General features: G+C 42.4%; 1 protein-coding gene across 1 annotated transcript in view; it reads left to right on the top strand.

The window, feature by feature from the left end:
- Positions 1-60: 60 nt before the first annotated feature.
- dcun1d3 (defective in cullin neddylation 1 domain containing 3) overlaps positions 61-22,830 on the top strand; it is a 62,985-nt gene continuing 40,215 nt past the window's right edge. The window contains 1 exon segment of the mRNA XM_033040318.1: positions 61-485. The gene's annotated coding sequence lies outside the window, so the exon portion shown is untranslated.

Here is a 22,830-nt window from a genome sequence, read left to right as displayed (position 1 = left end):
TCGCTGTGAAAATAAAGCGTTTGTTTTCACTTTCCTTTACCCGGCACCAGCGCCGCCTGCGTCCTGCGTCACTGTTGTCTGACCACAAGGTTTGATGAGGTAATGCGCAGGCGAAAAAGCTGCTGCCTGCCCGGCGCAGTAGGAAGTGATGAGGGGAAGTTTCTGTCTCCTCAAATTATCTGCGGAACGCTGGGTGTTTTCATCCATACATTTCTCGAAATCGTAGTTTTCCCATCTGTTAATGGCGGTTTGAAAGGCATGTCCCCAAAAGGATCGGGGTTACCGACCGTGATGTCGTAAGAAGGCCTACTGCTGGCTTTGCTCTCTCTGGGACGACTAAAGTGGGCGAAGGGAAGCCCGTCGTTGTTCCAGTGACTGCGTACAACCTCTGAGTCTAACCCTGCTACCGCTAAAACTCAGCAACATCGGTGTTTGGTTCGCTCTTCTGTCAAACGGGACGATGCCTTAATTACACTCACATTATTGTAAGTTCTTGTTTTTCATAGTTTTTCATAGTTCGTATTTACCGACATATTATACAGAATGGCAGCAATGACAGTTTGTAACAATTGATCTAAGTCTGTGAACACGAAGACGTGCATTTTTATTTAAGATCAGTGGGACAACTTTTCTTCGGTGCTGGATATTTAAATATGGTTGGTGCTCTTTGGTGAAACACCGTGTTAAATGTTTTGCTTGAAATCAGGTGGATAAAAAAAAAAGAGATGGTATGTGCTATTACTTTCCCAGATTGCATGTTTTTCAGCAAAAGTTGTAAGACTAGAAAGGAAAATTACAGATTTTTGTTATGGAGATGATTTTTGGTAGGTTAATTTTCATGAGCCTAATCCATAGTAGATGTAAACAATAGTCATGCATGCAATCACTTTATTCTAAAAATAAGCTACATGTTGAAGTTGTGGAAAAAGTAGGCAATGTTCAGTGGTTTATTTAGGAACATGGTGTTACCTGGCCACACCTGCCTAAATTTGAGAATTTTGTGTTTCTGGGATTATCAACTGTTCCCATTCATAATACAAATGTTATACATCTCAAACATAGAAGCCTTGTTAATGATTTAATTTTGTTTTAAACTTGAAATCAAGGTACGTGTTCATGTATATTGAATCAGTTTATTGTAGAAATTTCAACAAATTATTTACTCCGATATAAAATAGCTGGATTTTTAATGTTCTTCATTAAATATCTTACAAATGCTCCAACATGCATGTGAGTTGTAGTGACTGTTGAACAAATTGCGACAGACAGTTTGTGCACAACAAGTTCTGCAATATCATAACCACCAACTTTTTTATTTTGACGGTGAGTGACAAACATTTGGCCTCTTGAATATTTTCCTCGTCCCTGACTTTCTCTTAAAAAGCCAATACATCTTGTTTGAGAAGAAGCACTTCTACTTGAGTCAGAACTATACTCTAATACCCAATTGGGAACATGTTGAGACAAGCCCATAGAAACAAACTGTGACCCAAGTTGCATGGTACATTACATTCATTTTAAATATCTAAAGGTTTTAAGTTGTATGTATATGTAAAATTGACATGAGATAATAGATCAATTCCTAAGTGTGCACATTTTCTAAGACTTTTTTACAGGAGCTTCAGATTTCAATAAAGTGCCCTGGATGTCTTTGGTCATCAAAATAATAGGATTAAATTGCTATATTACTCCCTGAACACATGCAGCTAGCTAGGAGACTAATTAGTGCAGTTCCTTTTTTATTTAAGTTCAAGTTCTAACTGTTATTTGAATATTAATTCCCACTTGGAGATATGCTGAAGAGGCTAAAAGTTAGTTTCTTCTCTACATCGTTTCAGTGATGAGAAGAATTGAAGAATTTTGAAATACATTCAGAAAAATATTTTTATGAGCTCCATTATCTGTTTAATTCTCAGGTATTTGGGTTCAAATGCACTTGACCAAACTGCTTTACTGGTCCAATACCAGTCCTTTAGTCAATACTAAGTTACTGACAAATCATTGCTGGTATACTAAATTAGCCAAGCATTGAAACGCTGCCATGTCGAGAAAACATTCCTAGTTGTTTTCTGAAATTGAGGATGAGAGCCAGAGGAGAATAGCTTTATACTGATGTATCTGATCCACACTGTGCATAGTGCCTGGTACGACAATGGAAAGAACTATTGCTTTCAACGAGTACAATATCAGCATCTGTTAATAGTTTAAATACCAGTCAGTAAATAGTTTAATGTTGTACATTTTACAATAAGTGTTTTGTTGATTAGGACTAATATTGGTGCATCAAATTGCAAATATAATGCTAATACAAAATAATAAATTTTAAGAAAATACAGAACTTGAATATTCTTGAGTTTTCTCCGAAATTGCACATGCATGGAAAGGAAGTTATAAATGAACACTGATAAAGATAAACTACTGAGAATACTGTTGTAATCGCATGATTAATATAAGGAGCCCAGCGGGAACAGAGATACAATATATAATGTTTGTATCAATTCCATAGATTAAGTGTAACATTTTAAAAATCAAGCAGTGGCTTCATTTTAACCACAAATCTGACTTTGCTCTCACAGTATGTAATGTTTTGTTTATTGACAATGTTAAATCTCTTAAATAATATTATTAACTCCAGCAGTAGGTAAGCAGGCTGTAGCCAAAATAATTGGTTAATTAATAAAAGTGTTTGAACCACTTTCAATAATTTCTAACTAATAGATGTTGACTTGCAAAATGAAAGGGCTTGAATCATTTAATGTAGTTAGGAATAGATATTTGGGGGAAAAATAACACAAAGCACTGGATTAACTAAGCAGGTCTGGCAGCATCTCTGGCAAATGTGGATAGGTGACATATCAGGTAAAAATGCAAGATATTTGGCATTAATATTTGGAAGCTATGCACCAAATCAAAGAAGGGGTGTGGTGCATATGGGTGGTGCATTCATTGAAAGATTGGTGGGTGCAATTACCCTCTATCAAATACACAAGTGTATATGTAATATATCATTTTTGTTTTGCGTGTGTCCCTTGACCTTTCTTACTCGTATTTTTGCAGCATGATCACAGGTGAAATGTCCTCGTGCTTAATTCATACGTTGTGCTGTAACCTCCAACCTTAACACTTTCTTTATCATGGGTTCCATGACTTACTGAGCTCTGCCACTGAAGGCAATGCCTTACACCATCTGGCATTGTGAAATTCTCATTTAAATCTCTGCATCATCTTTTCCCAGAAAACTACCTCATTGAACTCTGTTCTGTTACATCATATTTATCCATGTCAATTCAATGCTGCGTAAAATTTGCACTGTTATGGTTAATCAGAGACTACTAGAGGTATGTTAAGTTACAAAATAAATATCCAAAGCAATGAATGCTATTGTTCAATTATATCCAAGCAGCGATATCAGGCATTCATGAAAGTCACAATATATTGATGTGCCATCTCTATTTTACCTGTTTCTTTGTATTGGTGACTATTGCTATCTGTTTGGACCTATATTCTGGGCAATCAGTGACCTTTTCCTCCTTTATTGAAATTGAATGCAAGTTTTATTGTGTATTGTTTAACCTATGGAGTGGTAACAGTGTACATAGGTCAGAGACTGATGACCAATGTTCCTGGATGTACCAAATTCAATAGTTAGAACAAGGATGTCATAAGTGATAGGACCAGAATTAGGCCATTCAGCCCATCAAGTCTACTCCACCATTCAATCATGGCTGATCTATCTCTCCCTCCTAACCCCATTCTCCTGACTTCTCCCCATAACCCCTGACATTAATCACGAATCTTCTCTATCTACCTTAAAAATATCCATTAGTGGCCTTCTGTGACACATAATTCCACAGATTCAGCACTCTCTGACTAAAGAAATTCCTCCTCATGTCCTTAAAGGAACGTCATTTAATTCTGTGGCTATGACCTCTAGACTCTCCCACAAACATCCTATCCACATCTGCTCTATCCAAGCCTTTTGATTGATAAATAGTTTTGATTGAGCCAAAGATGTTGTTTACTTTTGGAGATTTTGACTCACCAACATTTCTAAATAAAAAAATGATGTCATTATTTATTAGCTCTCTAACAACTTTATAATTAAATAACAACAACATGGTATTGTTAAGTAAACGCATTCACTCCATTAAAATGATCCTTTATTCAATTTTAAGGATTTCTTTGCACAAACATGTTCTAGCCAACCATTATCTGTTGTTAAACAACTGAATCACAATTATTGAATTTGCATTTCTGAAGTAACACTGTGGGTGATGGAGTACCAATCACACATAGAATAAAGGTCTCAATTGAAGGCATTGCATTGTGAACAGTTAAATACAATACAAAAGTACCATTATAGATATAATTCAAAGCATCTAAACATTATTCATGAGGCTCTTCTATTGCTAACTGAAATGAAATCACCCATGCAGTTAAAGATTCTGCAGTCCCTCTGGAATGAAGGTTGCAGGGAAAATTAAAAGCAGAATAATTTAATCATGAAGTTCGTAAAATATATCTTGGTAAAGGATTTCCCGAACTGGTGGGTGGTGCAAAATGAAACTAGGAATAATTTGGGGCGAAAAGTTAAGTAATCCATACATTTACATTACATTTTTTCAGAAATGTTCAACTATAGGCATATGACACTTGCTGTCTTGGTCTATTTACAGGAAATAACTCCATCTTCTATTCCTGTGAAAACACTTGTGGTCTACATTTACACACTTGATGTTGTAATCACAGAGTGCTAAGTCTGCATACGACAAACTTCTCATACTTTTGATGGGTTTTTTTGCGAGTGCAATTAGTCTTCTATTTCAGTTACCAGGTGATAATGAAAGAACAAATTTATACGAATAATATTTTTCATTGCCTCAGCATTTCCTACAGCAATTCACAGCTGAATAGATGCTAAAGAGCAGCCACTGTTTTCGGAAATCATGACGGCAAATTCGTGCACATGGTCATTGAAATTGCAATTGGAATGGCAAAATCTTTTTGAGCTGTTGTTGGCCTGAAAATCTCCCGTCAACTACTTTGTGTGGTGACGTGCATTCTTTGGGTCTACTGCAGGACTTGGATGGCTCCTTGGTTTGATGGTCTAAGAATGGCTAGATTTTCTATTTGGATCACTTTCAGGATAGATGCTGAAATATTAGGCTGATCATTTTTCTACCCTCAGAGTTGTGGCACGTGCAACTTGAAAGTAAGATTGGATTGAGCATTATGATGACTGAACAGCTTCCTATTGGGATAGAGGGAAACTTGAGTATGTGAAAAACAAAACAGCACTTCCATACCCAAGTTGCTTGGTTAAGTGATAACATGGTGAAATGGGACTAGAGTACAAATCATGCGCCCTATAATTTTTCTGAGAAGTAGCAGATTGCCATTGCTCAAGGGCAGTCCATGTGCCGTATGAGATTTTAGATGGGCCAACTTGTGACTGTTGCATTTTACCCATAGGTCAGGGGTGTCATGGGCTATGGGGAGAAGGCAGGAGAATGGGATAAGAGGGAGAGATAAATTAGCCATGATTGTATGGTGGGGTAGACTTGATGGGCCAAATGGCCTAATTCTGCTCCTATACTTACGAACGTGAATAAGTGGTGGATGAGCATGAAAAGATTAATTCAATAATAATCTCCTCGGGAGACAAAGGGAGAAACTTGGTTGGGGGGCACCTGTGAATCAAAGGAACCCAAGGAATGCTCAGATCACAAAATAAACTAAGATTCAATTTAAATGGAGCAGTAATTACAAAACTAGCTATGAAGTGATTGCTTTTCAGTGAATGTTGAAATGTGTTACATGCCCTTGTGCCTGGTAGAACCATCTCATGTAGTGAGCGTGGGAAGAAAATAAAAATGTTTAAGTTGAAAGATGTCATGTTCCAGGCCTTCATATGATTCAAGCTAACATTTTAGCAACAATCCCAATATTTCACTTTTATACTAAGTCTGGTGTTGTGTGGACACAAAAAACTGCAGATGCTGATATCTTGAGCAAAACAACATTGTGTTGGAGTAACTCAACACGTCAGGCAACATCTCTGGAGAACATGGATAGGCAACGTTTTGGATTGCGACCCATCTTCAGACTGATTGCAATAAGGGAGGATGCTGGAAGAGAGTGGGGGTGGGACAAAGCCTGGCAAGTGATAGGTGGATACAGGTAATGGGGGTTGATTGGCAAATGGGTGGTCGATATCCAGAGATGTGAGCCAAGGAGAGAAGAGTCATGAGTTCTGAAAGATTCTCTTCCTGTGAGTAGACAAAAATGCTGGAGAAACTCAGCGGGTGAAGCAGCATCTATGGAGCGAAGGAAATAGGCAACGTTTCGGGTCGAGACCCTTCTTCAGATTGATGTGAGGGTGGGGGGGGGAGGCAGGAAGAAGAAAGGAAGAGGCGGAGACAGTGGGCTGAGGGAGAGCTGAGGGGAGGAGAAGGCAGGGACTACCTGAAATTAGAGAAGTCAATGTTCATAACGCTGGGATGTAAATTGCCCAAGCGAAATATGAGGAGCTGCTCCTCCAATTTACAGTGGTCCTCATTCTGGCCATGGAGGAGGCCCAGGATAGAAACGTTGGATTCGGAATGGGAGGGGGAGTTGAAGTGCTGCGCCACCGGGAGATCAGGTAGGTTAATGCAAACTGAGCGGAGGTGTTGGGCGAAGCGATCGCCAAGCCTACGCTTCGTCTCACCAATGTAGAGCAGCTGACGCCTAGAGTAGCGGATGCAATAGTTGAGGTTGGAGGAGGTGCAGGTGCACCTCTGCCGCACCTGAAAAGACTGCTTGGGTCCTTTAATGGAGTCAAGGGGGGGGGGGGGGTAAAGAGACAAGTGTAGCAATTCCTGCGGTTGCAAGGGAAAGTGCCAGGAGAGGGGGTGGTTTGGGTGGGAAGGGACGAATTGACCAGGGAGGTACGGAGGGAGCGGTCTCTCCGGAAAGCTCCGTAACTCCTTGGTCAATTCGTCTCTTCCCACCCAAACCACCCCCTCTCCTGGCACTTTCCCTTGCAACCGCAGGAAATCCTACACTACCTGATCTCCTGGTGGTTCAGCCCTTCCCATTCCGAATCCGACCTTTCTGTCCTGGGCCTCCTCCATGGCCAGAGTGAGGACCACCATAAATTGGAGGAGCAGCGCCTCGTATTTCGCTTGGGCAGTTTACACCCCAGCGGTATGAACATTGACTTCTATAATTTCAGGTAGTCCCTGTTTTCTCCTCCCCTTCTCAGCTCTACCTCAGCCCACTGTCTCCGCCTCTTCCTTTCTTCTTCCCGCCCCACCCCCACACTCGCATCAGTCTGAAGAAGGGTCTCGACCCGAAACTTTGCCTATTTCCTTTGCTCCATAGATGCTGCCTCACCCGCTGAGTTTCTCCAGCATTTTTGTCTACCTTCGATTTTCCAGCATCTGCAGTTCCTTCTTAAACTTCCTGTGAGTAAATAACCTTTCTAGACTGTCCCAATTGACTGATGTAAGCTTCCTCAATAAGACTTGTAGATGCCTCATCCAGAAGAGTCAACATTCCCCTGGGAATTGTATATGTTTCAATAAAGTCACTTCTAAACCTTTGTAAGAAATGCCCCGTTCTCCATGTTGGAGAATCTTTTATCCTGAATTCATCTAATTAATTTACAATGCACCACCTCCAAGGCAAATATATCCTTGCTCAGATGGAAATATCAAAACTGCACAGTACTCTAGGTGGAGTTTCATCAAATATTTGTACAGCTGTAGCAAGACTGACCCTTGAACTCGCAGGTCGCCTACAATAAAAGTCAGTGCACCCTATGCAGCAGTGTGACACAACTCGTAGAGTTTTATCTCAAAGTTCAAGTGACCCAGACTCAATCCTATCTTCTGGGGCTGTGTGTGTGGACTTTGCATGTGTGACCACATGGATTTTCTTTGCCTGTGTGTGAGTGGTAGACTTTGGGGAGAATGCACATGTGGGGAGAATGCACAAGTATAACATGTTGGCATCAATGGGCACTTAATGTATACCAGACTTGGTGTGCCAAAGGGCCTGTTTCCATGCTGTGTGACTGATTAAATTTGCCCTAAGTCAAACACACTAAACGGATGAAATCTGAAACTAAAATTTCAGAATTATACTGTAAGAAATCCGTGAAGTAAAATCGGTATGAAATGTTTTCTTTCCCCACTGTTGAATATGTACAGCATTATCTGGTTCTATTCCATTGGATTTCCTGATTGCTGTTCACACCTACTGAAATATTAATTTTCAATGTTAATCGCACCATCAATCACAGATCCCTCCATCCCATCTCATTGTAGGTTTCTCGTTACTTTAATGTATTTCAGGTTTTCATAACTTCATATTTTTCTCAATTCCAATGCCAACTTTGTACCTCTATTTAAGAAAAGCTACAAGGAAAAGCCTGGTAACTACAGACCAGTGTACCAATCACATCTCACATTGGACATCACATCTCACATTGACTTTACTTTAGCAAGCCCTTTGGTAAGGTACGGTGTGGTAGGCTGGTTGGGAAGGGAGAACTAGTCAATTCGATGCAAAGTTGACTTGTAGGAAACAGAAAGGTGGTAGAGGCTTGAAGGCCTGAAAGAAATGGTGTGTCACAGGGATCAGTGCCATGTCCACTTTTGGTCGTTATTTATATAAACAATTTGGGTGTGAATGTGCGTGGCAGGTTAGTATTTTCTGCAGGTGACATTATAATTAATTGGTGGTGTGGTTGACAGTAAAGAAGGTTATCTAAGATTACAGTGTGATCTTGATCAATGGATCCAATGGACCGAGGAATGGCAGAAGAAGTTTAATTCGGATAAATGAGGTGTTGCATTTTGATAGGACAAACCAGAGCAGGACTTCAACAGAAAATAGTGGAGACTTGGGAAGTTGTAGAACCCAGGTGTATGGTTCCATGAAAGTGGCAACACAAGTAGAAAGGGCAGTGAAGGCATTCGGTACACGTGCCTTCATCAGTCAAGGTATTGAGTACTGGAGATAAGCACAAAGTACTGGAGTAACTCAGTAGGTCAGGCAGCATCTCTGGAGAAAAAGGATGTGATGTTTTAGGTCGGGACCCTTCTTCAGACGCAGTATAAACCAGCATCCTTTCTACACATTGAGTACAGGAGCTGGGATATCATAATTCAGCTATACAGACATTGGCAAAGCCACATTTGGTGTATTGGTTACAATTCTGGTAGTCCTGATAGAGGAAGGATGGAATTTACATTGGAAAGGCTACAAAAAAGATTTACTAAGATATTAACAGACTTGGAAGGTTTCATTTGTGATGGAGGCTGGATAGTCTGGGTCTTTATCCTGGATCATAGGAGGCTGAACGATAAACTAGTAGAAATGTATAAAGTCATGAGGGGCATCGATAAGGTGAACAGCCACAGTCTCTTGCCCAAGGTAGGTGAGACAAAATCTAAAGGGCATAGGTTAAAGATGTGAGAGGAAAGATTCACAGGGATATTAGGAGCTACTTTTCACACAAAGGCTGGGAAAATGGAATGGGCTGCCAGAGGAAATGATGGTGGCCAGTACAATTTTACTTCGGAGTCACGTGAGTGACTACGTGAAGAACCTGCCAGCCCGCATGCGCGTCATTACGTCGACGCATGGCGCAACGACTGGCTGGCAGGCGCGCTGCTCCTGCAGCAGTAAGTTTCAAATCCTACAGGTAAGTTCAAACTTACTTTTCAGGTTGTCCTTTGTTGCAGGAATCTCTTCTCGTAGGGTTTCCTGTTGGATATTACATACGGGCGAAACCCGGTCGGACCGCGGGGATGCCGGCTACGGACCGTGGAAGTGCGGGTAGCGGGTGGCCGTCGAGTTTGCTGCTCGAGTCGCTGACAGTGTGGTCAGCGACTCCCGAGGGTTTTTAATTCGGGCCGCGGGGTATTTCAGACCGCGGGTGATGTCGGCTACGGTCCATGGTAGAGCGAGTTGCGGATGGCAGTCGGGTTCACTACCCGACTCGCTGACAGTGCGGTCAGCGACCCCGACTTTGGCAGCCCAAAAGGAAGGCAGCCATACGGAGTCGGAGAGGCCTGGGCTGGATGAGCCCGGCCAGGAGGGTTCCCCTCCGTCATTTTAGGGTACGTCCTCGGACATTAAACCCATCCTGATATGGTCCACGAATCAGGGCCATATCAGCGCAAGTCCTCGGGGAACTACGGCAGCGCCTGTCTTCAGGGCTGCTTACTAATCTCCCCTCAAGTGGAGAGGAGTGCAAGGGTCAGTATGTGACTGACCCCAACCCTGGAAGTGTGTCCAGGGCACATTCTACATTTATGAATAAAATACCAGAGTTTCCCTCGCGTTACTAGCGGCAACATCACCCTTACGTCCAAACGCAGTAGCATTTCTCTAAGCTGGTAGCAGCCAGAAAACCGATTCTGTGGGCAGAGGTCTTCAGGCCTAGGCCCAAGCTTGCCTTCAGGGATAATATACCACATATAATAGTAAGATTAAACGAGAACTTACCAGTTTGAAGTTTGATCTTTATTTTATGAGGAGTTACGATGAGGGATTACGTGAAGACCCCGTCATCCCGCATGCGCGTCAATCGTCAAAGCAGCTGTATGAAGTCACAGACAGGAAACATTGACCTGAGGATAGTAAGATTCGAAAACTAGAACTACCAGCTGAGTTTTATGAGGAGGGGTTGGGAGCGGAGGGCACGTAATCCCTCATCGTAACTCCTCATAAAATAAAGATCAAACTTCAAACTGGTAAGTTCTCGTTTAATCTTACTATTTTACTTCGGAGTCACGTGAGTGACTACATGAAGATTTTAAAGCTCTGTGACTTCATGCCGTGGAACGAGTACATGCGTCACACACTACATCAATTGACCAAGGATGAGTAAACATAATCATGCATTCAGACATGACATAGATGTAGACATGCTGATGCTCTTCTATGAACCAATAATCACAATAGTAACCCCTGTCATCCAGGAGGAACTATGACAGAACTAATTGAATTGGCAAATACCCCCGGTCTGCAAAGGGTTCGTACAAAGTATTGAAAGATCGTTCGTTTGGCCACCCTGGAGACACTAGGATGTGGTACCGTAGAACGTCCATACCCCTACCGCTGAACTGTTACAGCCGTGAGATAGTGAGATTGAAATGTCAATCACTCCTGCATAAGCCATAACCCGTTTAACCTGGAGATGGTCTATACTGATACCTACTGTGAGGTTATGTAACTGACAACCATAGCTAGATCCATGCCCATAAGGCTCTAAGTGAACTAACTTATAGTAGTAGATGACCACATATAACCGAAGGTCCATAGGGTATGCCCAAACAGTAGTTAGACCTGATGCCCCTGGTCTACTCTGCTTGACTAAGCCATAAACATAAATAGTTATTTGCCTGCAGCTGTAACCATGCTGACCAGGCACGCTATGCAATGACTGGACCCATAGCGCTGAACCAGTGCCATGAGCATAACCACTTTAAAGTGAGTTTGACCAAGGACAGGGATGAAACCGGAGCCCACCGGCGAAGCGGCGTCAGCACAATGTTAACATCCCATATCTCTACGTGTCTAGCCTGTGAGGTTAGAGTTGAAGATACCCTTCATGAAACTGGATATCAGAGAGTGAGACCCAACAAAGTGGGTCCTGCTTCTAGCAGAAATGAGAAGGCACATTTGGCACAGATAATAGTCCTATAACTAACTATGTCAAAGACCCATTCGAAATTGAACTCCTAGTCGTCAGTATCCATGCCGTGTATATGTCAATGAATTAGTTATCATGCATAGGATGGTTCCCCGAGTCACGGGCTGAACCAGCAATACTATGTTAGAATAATCATGTAAGGTTCTTATATGATTCCCAACATCAGCAGGAACCATGGCTGCATAGGACCATCACTACAAAATGCCTGAAGCGGATTACTGAATGCAAGACCCGACCAACAAGGCAAAATGGAGCAAGACAAACCTCCCCAGAGTAGCGAGAGTGCATCTATCGCCACTGCCATGCCACCTATATATATAAAATATATTTCTACTGGTGATTGAGCCTGGATGCAACATCTCGATCTTAGTGTTCCATAAGTCATCGTCATTAAAATACAAGTGATCCATCATCCATTCTGTTTTGACATAGATTAAAAATGATTCTACTCTCGTGCCAAAAGAGGTTAGGTAAACCATCCCAGGCTACTTGGACTTGATTGCACCCAAGTGATTAACCTATGACACCACAAACGCGTATGAACTTGGACTTGAACATGCTGATATGCCTATTCGCACAACCCTTAACCCCTAGCATGCACCTAGTGTTTAAGGTAGCCGATACCATAGAACTGAAGAACAGGTAATTCATGGAAGTCCCATCACCTCCGTGAGAAGAGATGGTATTAGTAATTTCTCATCTCAAGCCCTCGCATCTGTTTGTAATATAACTGATGATTTGCTGATGAAATTATGTGGAGCAATGCTGAATAATGTTAGTCCACCATATTGACTTTCATGGAGGTAAATAACGAGACCTACTTACTAATGTCTCTAACTCCAGGTCCCTTACCTTACTGGAGTTCTAGCGAAATTTCATTCGCAGACTATCCATGTTGTCATTCCCATTAGATCGCTGATGCTGCTGGCCAATTTCTCTTCTGGTGGCTAGTCCGTCACCGACGGAGCAGCAATTGTAGAGGCAAAGCACCATTTTCTCTCATGCTACCATCGTGCATTATGCATTAAGCATTAAGCATAGGACCCCGGCACAGTCATATTCCGTTCCTGTTTGGAGTCAATCCATACTAACCTTTGGCACCCTTTTAGAGTGGAAGTAATTTACCTGAATCAGTTGTCACCATCTGCCTCCTCAACTTGTCTGTGCATGCCTCTGTACGCACCATGTTTTGCGACTCCATCTCCCATGATCTTATAATATATATGGCTCCATCTTCATCCTTTATACATCCGATTAGGAGGACATGCGGTGAACCAGATGTGCCTCGGGCAAGTGTGCATGTATTTTAGCACCATCTCCATCACTGCGCTCAACCCAGTGGGAGGAATGGCAACCCTGAACCAGGCGTTGCTTCAGGCACATGTGCATACTCCTGTAGCACTCTCTTTCTACCACTCCATCCTTTGAGTGGGAGGAACTTGCAACCCTGAACCAGTAGCTGCTGCCTGACATGCCTTTAGATGGAGCGTTCTTTGACTGCAACAAATCGCAATCTCACCTGACATAGATGCCCAAGCCTTGCCACTCACTCTGAGTTGGGTTTGTCTGGTTGCTTCCTTCAGCAGCCGCCAGGACTAGCTGTGCAAATCGATGCTCTGTTGGTATCCTCATTCCGCAAACAGGCTGCACGTGCTAGTGACTCCGAATCCTGCTCCTTTCCGATGCTGATGCAGCCTACAGAGAAGGACTGGAGCGCCTCTGTCCCCCGTATGTCAGACATAGTGGGAGAAATGCTGGACACAAACCTGCCAGTTATTTGTCATGGGCGAAGACATTTACAATACAATACAATACAATACAATTTATTGTCATTTGAGCCTCAGTGAGGCTCAAACGAAATTCTGTTTCCACAGCCATACAAACAAAGACAATTCCTAGACATACACACAATTTAGTTCACACAAACATCCATCACAGTGAACCCACTGTGATGGAAGGCAAAGTCTTTTCTCTCCCCTGTTCTCCATGTCTCTCCCGATCTCCAAGCCCCAGGCGGGCGATGCTAAGTCCCACGGCCATTTTAGGCCGTGCCGGGCGATTTACGGCCCCGCTCCCGGTCTAAAAGTCACTGTGTTGGAGCCCCCGGCGGGCGCTGGAATGTCCCACGGCCATGAAGCCGTGCTTGGCGATGTACGTCCCAGCTCTGGGTCGTTCCAACCCCACGACACGGGCTGGAGAAGTCGTGTTGCGGGAGCTCCGGGAAGCGGTCTCTCTCTCCCCCCCGGACCCGCGAGCTCCCGATGTCCCAGTCCACCGGACCTGCGGCTGCGTTGCTGGAGCCTCCGAGCCCCAGGAGTCGAGTCGCAGCAGCGAGTCACCACCGCTCCCCACGCTCCGAGGCCGGCCGATGGTGAGTAGTCCGCAGCTCAGCAGTCTCCCGAGCCCCCGGGTCGTTCAGGTTGGAGGCCGCTCCACGGTGCTAGGCCCCAACGACAATGGAGACCCGACAGGGAAAAGGTCGGGTCTCCCAGACAGGGAAGAGATTTTAAACTGTTTCCCCCGCTCCCCGCCCCCCACATATACACATTTAAAACCAGTATTAAAAAACACCAAACACTACATTTAACTAGACAAAAAATAAAAAAAAGACAGACAGGCTGTAGGGGCCGCTGCAACAGGTGAGTCGCGCCGCCTTGACCTTTACCAGAATGAAGACGCCCATACCAGTTAACGAGATATTAGATTACTTAATTGATATCGGCAATTTGGGGAAGAACCTGCCACAGTCCCCTAATGAGCGTAATTACCATGACGCCACCCTGTATAGCTCGCACAGGTGACGATAATTAAGCTCAACAAGGCTTTCCAAGCCAGTGATTAAGACTGTCATGGCAGGTCCAATGCTACTACACAATTTGTTGGTGTAAGTGAAAATAAATCCTCTCTTGGTATAATAGTGACTTAGTGCAATTTCCCGAATTCCGTTCTAAATTAGGAGGGCAGAATTGTCGAGTTGCGAATAGTATATTTTACCTGAAGGCCAGCTTGGCCCGGAGCTTTCTCCTACCACAGAGTCAGTTCCCTGGTAAACAACTGCCATAGGAGACGTAAGGGTGATGAAGTCATAAGTAACATGACACCCCCCCCCCCCAGGTATACTGGAATCTAACGTAGAATGTGCTCTAGACACACTTCCAGGGTTGCACTTCTCTCCATTGAGGGGAGATTAGAAAGCAGCCCTGAAACAGGTGCTGCCCCAGTCCCCCGAGGACCTGCGCTGATATGGCCCTGTCCGTGGACCATATCAGGTGGTGTAGAAGTCCAGCAATAATGGAGGGAAACCTCGTGGCTGCCTCGTCCAGCCCAAGTCTCTGTCTCTGCCTCCTATGAGCTGCTGTGGTCGCTGACCATACCGCCAGCGAGTCGGGTAGTACCCCGACGGCCCTCTACCGCGAACCGTGCTGGCATAACCCGCGGTCAACAACCCCGCCGGCCAAATAAACCTCATGAGTCCCTGACTGCTCTGTTAGCTAGTCGGGATGCGGACCCGACGGCCACCGCTACACACTCTCCCGTAGCCAGCATGACCCTGGCCCGAATTGAATTCCTCGGGAGTCGCTCACCGCACTGTCAGCGACTCGAGCAGCACCCCCGACGGCCACCGGCTGCCCGCATGTCGCTGTCCGCAGCCGGCATCCCCGCGGTCTAATAACCCCGCGGCCCGAATTAAAGACCCTCGGGAGTCGCTGACCCTACTGTCAGCAAGTCGGAAACGTGGTCCTGACGGCCCCCGGCCGAAGCCAGCACCACCAGTGAAAAAGAACCCCGCGGCCCGAAATTAAAATAGCTCGGGAGTCGCTGGCACTGGCACTGTCAGCGACTCGAACAGCAAACCCGACAGACCTGCTAACCGCATACCGCGGTCCGTAGCCGGCATCCCCGCAGTGTAATTAGTTACCCCGCGGTCCGACCGGGTTACTGAATGCAATATCCCACAGGAAACTGCGAGAAGAGTTTCCTGGAACAAAGGACAACCTAAGAAGTAAGTTTAAAACTTACCTGTAGGCTTTTAACTTACCGGTGCAGGAGCAGCGCGCCTGTCGAACCGGTCGCTGCGCCATGCGGTAGACGTAATGACCCGCATGCGGGCTGACGGGGTCTTCACGTAGTCACTCACGTGACTCCGAAGTAATATCCACGCACCCCGGCAGTCCTACCCTCCAGATCAAGGATGGGAATGGTACCTACATCAGGGGCCTTTGGGCTTACCTCAAGACCACCGGTAACTATGCAGGTACGTGAGTCTGGGGTTCCGAAACATGGGTTGTGTGGACTAGTTATAGTGTATTCTTTTAAAGTGGTATACAGGGTGGGCATTTATATAGTTGCCATTAGGTCACGTTGTGACTATCATAACCAAAAGAATTTTTTTATTATCACTTACACCAATAAATTGTGTAGTGGAATCGGACCTGCCATGGCGGTCTAGATCCCTGGCTTGGAAAGCCTTGTTGAGCTATACCTATCAGTCACCTATGCGAGCTACACATGGTGGCGTCATGGTAATTCCGCACATTTAAGGGACTGTGGAAGATTCTTCCCCAAGACGCCGACTTTATTCATAACAATAAGTATCAAATCTCTGATTTAACCGGGATGGGCGTCTTCATTCATGTAAATGTCTTTGCCCATGACAAATAACTGGCAGGTTTTTGTTCCAGCATTTCTCCCACTATGTCTGACATACGGGGGCCAGAAGCGCTCCAGTCCTTCCTGTATACTGCATTGGCATCGGAAAGGAGCAGGATTCGGAGTCACTAGCACGTGCAGCCTGTTTGGGAACGAGGATACCAACAGAGCATCGATTTGCACAGCTAGTCCTGGCGGCTGCTGAAGGAAGCAACCTGACAGCCCCAACTCAGAGTGAGTGCCAAGTCTTGGGCATCTATGTCAGAGAAGATTGTGACTCGGCGCAGTCAAAGAACGCTCCATTTTAAGGCATGTCAGGCAGCAGCTCCTGGTTCAGGGTTGCAAATTTCCTCCCACTCAAATGACGGTGTGGTAGAGAGAGTGCTACAGGAGTATGCACATGTGCCTGAAGCAACGCCTTGTTCAGGGTTGCCATTCCTCCCACTCGGTTGAACGCAGTGATGGAGATGGTGCTAAAATGCATGCACACATGCCTGAGGCAGCTCCTGGTTCAGGTTGCATAAGTCCTCCCATTCGGATGTATGAAGGATGAAGATGGTGAGGCAGCCCCTGGTTCAGGTTGCATAAGTCCTCCCATTCGGATGTATAAAGGATGAAAATGGAGCCATATATATTATAAGACCATGGGAGATGGTGTCGCAAAACATGCTTGGTACAAGGCATGCACAGACAAATTGAGGATACGGATGGTTCAGGTGCAATTACTCCCACTCTAGAAAAAGTGTCGAAGGTATGGATTAACTCCAAACAGGAACCCGAATATGACTAGGTGCCGGGGTCCCATGCATAATGCACGACAATTGCATGAGGGAAAGCGGTGTGCTTTGCCTCTAAAATTGCTGCTCCATCAGAGATGGACTAGCCATTACAAGAGAAGTTGGTTAGCAGCATCAGCGATCTAATGGAAATGACAACATGGACAGAGTCTGCGAATGAAATTTCGCTGGAACTCCAGCAAAGGTAAGGGACCTGAAGTTAGAGACACTGGTAAGTAGGTCTTGTTATTTACCTCCATGAAAGTCACTATGGTGGACAAACAATATTTAGCATTGCTCCACTAACTTTCGTCAGAAAATCTTCAGTTATATTACAAACTGATGCTAGTGCTCAAAGATGGGAAATTACTAATACCATCTCTAATTACGGAGGTGATGGGATTTGCATGAGTTACCAATTCTTCAGTTATATGGTATCAACTACCTATAGACACGAGGTGCATTCAATGGGTTAAAGGTTTTTGTGTGAATATGCATAATCTGCATGCGCAAATCCAAGTTGATACACTTTGGTGGTGTCATATGTTAATCACATGGGTGCAATCAAGTCAAAGTATCCGGTGATAGTTTACCTAATCTCATTTGGCACTGGTGTATCATCACGTAAAATCAATGTCAAAGCAGAATGGATGTTGGATCACAAAGTATTAATGACTTGGTGGCTCATGGAACACTAAAGACCAAGATGTTTGCATCCAGGCTCAATCACCAGTTGCAAAAAGAGGAGAAAAAAAAATGTGGCATGGCAGAGGCATGCATTCTCACTACACTAAGGAGGAATGTCTTCCTCCATTTTGCCTCATCAGTCGGGTTGCAAAAGATTCATCAAAATCCGGCTTCAGTCATTTTTGTAGTGACTGGCCTATGCAGCCATGGTTCCCGCTGATGTTGGGATTGATAATAGAACCTTATATGGTTATTTCTAACATAGAATTGCTGGTTCAGCCCGTGACTCGGGCAACCATCCAATGCATGATAAAATCAATTCATTGACTTGCAGACTCTGAAAAGACTGTTCCTGCATGCTCGGGTTGTTAGGCCGAACCATTGATGTGCTCACTGCAGTTTGCAGGGATAACACCAGATAAGCAGTACTTTTCGTCATCAGGAGATGGGAAGTATTTTGTTTAAATGCTAATTTATATATATACGGCACGAATAACACATCTGGGAGTTCATTTTCGAATGGGTCTTTTTTTTCTTTTTAAAAAATATATTTTTATTAGAAGTACGGTAAGTTACAATAATACACAACACGTATGTCTTAATACATTTTTTTGTACCGCTTCATTTTTTAAGCTTTAAGAAAAAGATAGAAGTAAAGAAAGTAAGGAAAGTGCGCAAGAGTCGTGAAGGTGCAAGAGAGTGTTGAGAAAAGAAAGCCCCTTAGAAAAGAAGTTAGAGAAGGAAGTAAAGAAAGAAAGTAGACCCTAGAAAAGAAGGAAAAAGAAAGGAGAAACAATCGCACTATTATAACATTAAACTCCGCAGAAAGGGAACTACCAACCAAGTCTGTTTTTGTTGTTTTATAAATGCACCATTTATTTATTTAAATTTTTTTTTTTTTAATTACTATTGCACCTCATGCTTGTAATAGTTCCAAAAACGTACACCACGTCTTTTGGAATTGGTCTGCTTTGCATGCTAAGAGGAATCTCATCTCTTCCAGATGTAGTGTTTCAAACATATCTGATATCCACATTTTTATTGTTGGTGTGGCCGCGTTTTTCCAGAATTTAAGTATAAGCTTTTTTCCCATTATTAGCCCATAATTGAGTAAATTCTTCTGAAACACGTTTAGTTCAGGGTTACCTTCCGATATTCCAAAAATAATCCATTCTGGTTTTGGTACCAGTTTTATTTTAATTAATTTTGTAAAGATGTCAAATATTTCATTCCAGAATTTTTGTATTTTTGTACAAAAAACGAAAGAATGCGCTATGGTAGCTTCTTGACACAGACATTTATCACAGATGGGTGAGACATTAGGGAAGAATTTATTTATTTTAGTTTTTGAATAATATAGTCTATGTAATGTTTTGAATTGGATGAGAGTATGTCGTACGTTGATCGAACATTATGCACCTGTTGTAAATGATTATCCCAGCTCTCTTTTGAAATTTTTATAGCTAATTCTTGTTCCCAGTCTCTTCTAATTCCATCAGTTGTGGGTATTTCTATGTTTAAGATGATGTTATATAAGTACGATATTAGATTAGCTGATTCCGTCTTTGTCTTCATTTCTTCATCCAGTAAGTCTGTACGCATATTATGATAGTCTTTTGTGTATTTTTTCAGATAATCACGAATTTGAAGATATTTAAAATATTGATTATTTTTCAAATTATATTTCAGTTGTAGTTGTTGAAATGATAGTAATTTTCCCAATTCATACAGATCTCCGAGCGTTTTGATTCCCATTCTTTCCCATTGTATGAATGATTTGTCTATAATTGATGGTTTAAACGATGGATTATTAACTATTGGTATTAAAAGAGATAGGTTTCTTAATTTTAGGTTCTGTTTTATTTGTTTCCATGTTCTAATTGTGCTATGTATAATTGGATTTTTATTATAATTTTTGTTACTCAGATGTATTGGTGAGAGGAGAGTCGTTCCTATATTACACGGAGAGCAGTCCACCTGCTGGGCAGAATTGTCCAGCAGGTGAATCATATTTTTAATAATTACTGCCCAATTATAATACATAAAGTTGGGGAGCGCTAGACCACCCAGCTCTTTTCGTTTATTAAGGTGTGCTCTTTGTATTCTATGGGATTTATAATCCCATATAAAATTTGTAATGTCTGAATCCAATTTTTTGAAAAACTTTTTTGGGAGATATATAGGTATTGATTGAAATAGGTATAGGATTTGTGGTAGAAAGATCATTTTTATAGCGTTTATTCTGCCTATTAGGGACATCGGAAGTGTTTTCCAGAATTTAATCAAATTATTTAGTTTCTTAAGTAAGGGATTATAATTGGCTTTAAACATATCATGGTAGTTTCTAGTAATTTCAATTCCCAAATATTTGAATTTTTCTGTGGCTTTTTTAAAGGGGAATTTCCAGAGGTGTGTTGAGTCTTTTGGTTTTATCGACATAATTTCACTTTTGTTCCAGTTTATTCTATATCCTGAGAAGGATCCAAAGTCCTCAATTAAATTTAATATGTTTGGTATACTAATTTGTGGTTTTGTGATGTACAATAGTACATCATCGGCATATAAAGATATTATGTTATTTGAGTGGTTTGTAATATAACCATAAATATCTGGGTGTGTTCTTATTTTTTCAGCAAGGGGTTCAATTACCAAAGCAAATAACAGCGGTGATAATGAACAGCCTTGTCTATTACCCCTTGATAATTCAAATTTCGTGGATAGTATATTATTAGTTAGTATTCTAGCCGTGGGTTTGTTATATAATAATTTTATTCATGCGATGAAGTTCTCTCCCATTTGGAATTTTTGCAATACTTTAATCATATAATCCCATTCTACTTGATCAAACGCTTTTTCTGCGTCCAGTGAAATGATAGATAACTCTTGGTCATGAGATTTATGTGAGTGCATTATGTTAAGCAAGCGTCTCAAATTATTGAATGAGTGTCTCTTAGGTATAAATCCTGTTTGATCCTCATTTATTAATCTACTAACATACCTGTTTAGTCTTCTAGCTAGTGTTTTCGCTATTATTTTTTGATCCGTATTTAACAGAGCAATAGCTCTATATGATCCTGGTTCTTCTATATTTTTATCTTTTTTAAGTATTAGTGTGATCGTTGATTCTGCTAATGTTTCAGGTAATCTTTGCTCTTTAAAAGCATATGTATACATTTTCTGTAGGCGTGGAGTAACTATGTCGTAAAAGGATTTATAGAATTCGTTACTGAATCCGTCTGGTCCTGGTGTTTTTCCATTCTTAAGTGTGTTTATTGTGTCTTCTATCTCCTTAGAAGTAATTTGTGCTCCCAGTTCCTCTTGTTCCCTCAGTTCTAATTGAGGGAGATTACAATTATCCAGAAATTCTGAGACTTTATTATTGTCTATTGACGTTTTAGATGTATATGGATTCTGGTAAAATTGAGCAAATCTTTTATTGATATCCTTGGGTGGTGTTAATAATTCCCCTCTATCTGATTTAATCTTTAGTATTGCATTCTCTTTTTCCCGTTTTTTCAATTGGCGTGCTAAAGGTTTGTGGGGTTTGTCCCCGAATACAAAATGTTCTTGTTTAGTAATTTGAAATAGTGTTATAACTTTCTCTGACAACAATTTGTTTAGCTTGAATTTCAATAGTAGAATTTTATTATGTTTATCCATAGTTGGATCTTTAGCATTATCTGTATCTAATCGAATGGGTCTTTGACAAAAATTAAGTTATAGTACCATTAACTGTGCCAAACGTGCCTTCTCATCATATTTTCTGCAGCGAGCGGGACCCACTCTGTCGGGTCTCACCCTCTGATATCTAGATTCATGAAGGGTATCTTCAACTCAAACCTCCCAGGCCCAGGTACGCAGAGATATGGGATGTTAACATTGTGCTGACGCCGCTTCGCCGGTGGCCTCCAGCTACATCCCTGTCCTTGGTCAAACTCACTTACAAAGTGGTTATGCTCATGGCGCTGGTTCAGCGCAACGGGTCCAGTCATTGCATAAGCTGCGACTAGACAGGATGGTTATATCTGCAGGCAAAATAACAATTTATGTTCATGGCTTAGTCAAGCGGAGCAGACCAGGGACATCAGGTCTCAAACTAGATTTTGGGCATACCCCATGGACCTTCGGTTGTGTGTGGTCATATCTACTACAATACGTGAAGGTCACTAAGAGCCTTAGGGGCACTGATCTAGCAATGTTTGTTAGTCACATAAAACCTCATAAGAAGGTATCAGTACAGACCATCTCCAGGTGGTTAAACGGGTTCTGGCTTGTGCAGGAGTGAACACTGACATTTTCAAATCTCACTCCACCAGAGCTGCAACAATTTCAGCAGCAGGGTTATGGACCTTCCGCTGTACCACGTCTTAGCGACTGCAGGATGGTCAAACAAACGATTTTTCCAAACATTTTATAACAAACCCATTGGCAGACCGGGGGTATTTGTCAACTCTATTTTTAGTTCTGTTCATAGTTTCCTCCCGGATGAGAGGGGTACTATTGTCATTTTTTGTTCATTAAAAAGCATCAGTATGTCTAAATGTATGTCATGTCTGAATGCATTATTAATGTTCACTCATCCTTGGTCAATTGATGCAGTGAGTGATGCATGGACTCGTTTCCACGGCATGAATTCACAGAGCTTTGAAATCTTCACGTAGTCACTCACGTGACTCTGAAGTAAAATAGTAAGATTCCGCGCCCAACCCTCTCTCATAAAGATCAGCTGGTAGTTCTAGTTTCTCGAATCTTACTATATTCAGTTCATCAACTGTTATCTGTGATTTCACACCGCTGCTTTGAAGATTGACGCGCATGCGGGCTGGCGGATTCTTCACGTAATCCCTCAACGTAACTCCTCATAAAATAAAGATCAAACTTCAAACTGGTAAGTTCTCATTTAATCTTACTATTATAATGCATTTTAAAAGGCATTTAGACAACTAAATGGATAGGAAAGGCTTTGAGGAATATGGTCCAGACGTAGGGAAATGGGACTAGCTTGGT

This window comes from Amblyraja radiata, chromosome 22, assembly GCF_010909765.2.
Source record: "Amblyraja radiata isolate CabotCenter1 chromosome 22, sAmbRad1.1.pri, whole genome shotgun sequence".
NCBI lineage: Eukaryota > Metazoa > Chordata > Chondrichthyes > Rajiformes > Rajidae > Amblyraja > Amblyraja radiata.
Note: the sequence above shows the minus strand (reverse complement) of the source record. Positions and strands in the feature narration are given on the sequence as shown.